Source organism: Canis lupus, chromosome 2, assembly GCF_048164855.1.
Source record: "Canis lupus baileyi chromosome 2, mCanLup2.hap1, whole genome shotgun sequence".
NCBI classification, from domain to species: domain Eukaryota; kingdom Metazoa; phylum Chordata; class Mammalia; order Carnivora; family Canidae; genus Canis; species Canis lupus.
The window spans coordinates 9,225,978-9,229,175 of record NC_132839.1 but is presented as its reverse complement, the minus strand read 5'-3'; the positions used below and the strand labels follow the sequence as shown (position 1 = coordinate 9,229,175).

The 3,198-nt window shown below is 42.2% G+C and overlaps 1 pseudogene; it reads left to right on the top strand.

Annotated features, from left to right (window-relative positions):
• Positions 1–536: 536 nt before the first annotated feature.
• On the top strand, positions 537–1,434 carry LOC140609833 (tubulin alpha-3 chain-like; annotated as a pseudogene).
• Positions 1,435–3,198: the final 1,764 nt, after the last annotated feature.

The following is a 3,198-nucleotide window of genomic DNA, read 5'->3' as shown; positions in this document are numbered from 1 at the left end:
GAGATGAAGGTGACGTCCACATAGATTTCTCAGAGTTCTTCAAGGTTGTTATTACCAGTGCAGTGAATGGCTGACATCTGGTGGTAAAACAGTAAACATTTGCATGGATTTGTGTACTCATAATAAGAAGATACTCAGTGAATAATGGCTGTGTTTTCAAGAAGAATAATTTAAAATGCTGCTAGTCATCCAGTTTTTATGTCTACATCATGCCAAGCACTCAGGTACTTGAAAAGATCTATAATAGCAGGTATCACATAGATAGATACTGACAGTATCCATGTCCTCTTCGCTGGAGTCACTATTCTCTAACCAAAGAACAGAAAACCATGAAATTGTTTAGCTACTTTTTTTTTTTTTTTTACATGAGCCCTTAAGGAGTCAAAAATAAACATAAATAATGTAATTCAAAATCACTTGCCTATTTTGTTAACCTAGTGCCATTTTAAGAAATAAGAGAAAATTAAAATTAGGTTCAGAAAAGTAAAAAAAATTAAAAAATAAATAAAAAATAAATTGGGTGTTTGGTATTGATCCCTGGAAAAGAAGACATAAGCAATAATTCTGCCAAAGGCCATTGTATCATTGGCAAAGAGATTGTTGACCTGGACTGGATCTGAAAACTGGCAGATCCAGTGTATGAGGCTATGGGAATTGCTCATGTTGCACAGCTTTGGGGGCGGCACTAGCTCTGGGTTTGTGCCCCTGCTCATGAAACAGCTCTTGGTGGTCTATGGGAAGAAGTCCAAACTCCAATTTGCCAGTCTTCCAGGAAACACAGCCATAGTGAAATCCTACAATTCCTTACTGATCACCCATATGACCCTGGATCATTCTCACTGTTCCTTCATGGTCACTGAGGAAGCCATCTACGACATATGTCAGTGTAAGCTGGATATCATACATACCAATTTCAATCATTTTATTGGGAAGATCACCACCTCTCAGCAATTTGACAATACTCGGAACTTGGTCCATTACCCCCGCACCCACTCTCCCCTGGCCACTGACCCTCAGGCATCTCAGCTAAGAAGGCCTATGATGAGCAGCTGTCTGTAGCCAAGATCATCAATGCCTGTTTCAAGCCAGCCAGGCAGATGGCCAAGTACGACCCTTGCCACAAGTACATGGTTTGCAGCATGTGGTATGCGGGGTGGAGGGCAGGGGGACACATCAACGTCAACGCAGCCTTTACCAGCATCAGGGTGAAGTGAAACACAAAGTAGGCATCAACCACAACAAGCCCTCCAGTTGTCACCTCGAGGAGAGAGTATGTGTACTGAGCAACACCATGGCTGAGGCCTGGGCCTACCCTGAACCATAAGTTTGATCTCACATAAGCAAGGTGAATGTGTATGCACTAGTACCAGGGAGGAAGACCTGTAGGAAGGAGAGGTCTCTGAGGCCCAGGAGAACCTGGCAGCTCTGGAGGACTGTGAGGATTCAAGAGAAGAACAGGCCAAAAAAGGTGAAGGATAGTAGAGTGTGGCTGGCAGCATGGCTGGTGTCAAGTTGTTTACAATTAAATTTCCTGTATTAATTGATCAAAATTATAACACAATGAATACTAAAAGCCATTGAATTTTCACTTTAAATGAGTGGATTTTATGGCATGTTAATTCTATACACTTACACATACACACAATCATATTCAAGCCTGGTAAACCACATGTATCCTCAAAGCCTGAAGAATCCCAGTTAGAGAGAGGCCATTTAGAAATGGCTTCTTATCTTCCAAATAGGAGTCATCGTTCCTTCAAATAATGAATCATTCCCTACCAGGGACCTCACTCATGAACTCCCTAGCTTCACACTTGTGAAAATGCCCTATCGATGGCCCGCTCTATACCCTTCCCCAAGGTGTCCTGCAACACTGCCTTCCTTGCTTACGTAAAGGCCCACAGATATGGGAACATTTTTGTTGTATGTGGAAGTCTGTGTCCCCACAGCAGAATTTCTCTGCCTGGTGCTGTCCTCTTGCTGTGTCTTGTCTCACCATCAGATAGATTTAGTGCCTACTTTGGATTCCTCAGCTCAGGGAACCTCAGTCTGTGAAATTCAAAACCTAAAAGACAGAAGGCCTCCCCATGGGGAAACAGGTGAATCTAGCTATGGAAGGAACTGAATATGTGTGGGAGGAGAATAGAAAACATTCGGCTTTCTGCTCCTTCACTACCTTCAGTGCCCATTCTGGCTTCCCTACTTACATATGACCAGTCCTTCATCACAGTTGGAATAAAACTCTTTTACCACTGAAGCCAAACACAGCTTCCTCTCCGAGTGAACTGAAATGTCATACTGCTTCAGCAAAGCCCTGTATTCCAATGACCTTGGCAATGTAGGTATCTTAGTAAAATTATAAACGATGCTAAGACTTTCAGGTTCTATTATGTCCTGACTGGAATTCAAAGGAAGATTTAGAATTGAAGACTAATAACTTCAAGTTTGTGAGGTAGGATAGGACATATTCCTAAGAATTTCTGATACTTATTCTGGGGGCGGGGGGGGGGAGTTCTCTCTTCAGTTTTCAAATTGAAAATGGAGGTAAAAATAGGAAAGTGATATTCTATATAAATTACACCAGATTGTCAATTCCTGAGCAGAGACAAAGTGCGATTTGATTACAAAATAATATGTCACTGCAGACTTATGCTCTGTCTCATTCAGTTCCTACTGGCAGATGAGACTAAGATTCTTGAGAACTTGCATGCTTTATTTGTAGTCCCCTAGATGTGTTGTTAGCATCAGCTATATCCATCACAAGGGGGAAGGGGGCCAAGTGCTCTGCTGCCATCATTCATAAAGCTAGGAAACTTGCTTGAGCATGTGTTTGATCTGCCAGGTAATATAAATAACGCCAGAGAGTATGTACAATCAGTCACAGATGCTTTGGATTGCTACCTCAGCAATGATTACCAAGAAATGGGGCAGGTCCATGGCAAGTGCAGGTCTCTGTAGCAAAGAGAATATCCTGGCCTCTCCAAGGGACACATATCAATTCAAAGTTTATTCTGGAGAGTTCTGAGCTGTGTATAAATGAATGCTGAATTCCTATCCCCTGGACTCCAGACTCTACCCAAATGCCTACCCAACAGATCTACTCGAATGTACAACACGCATCTCAAATGTGACGTGTTCAAACTGAACTCTTCTTTTCTTCCCCGAATTGTTCTTCCTAGTCTTTTTCATCTCAGTGGC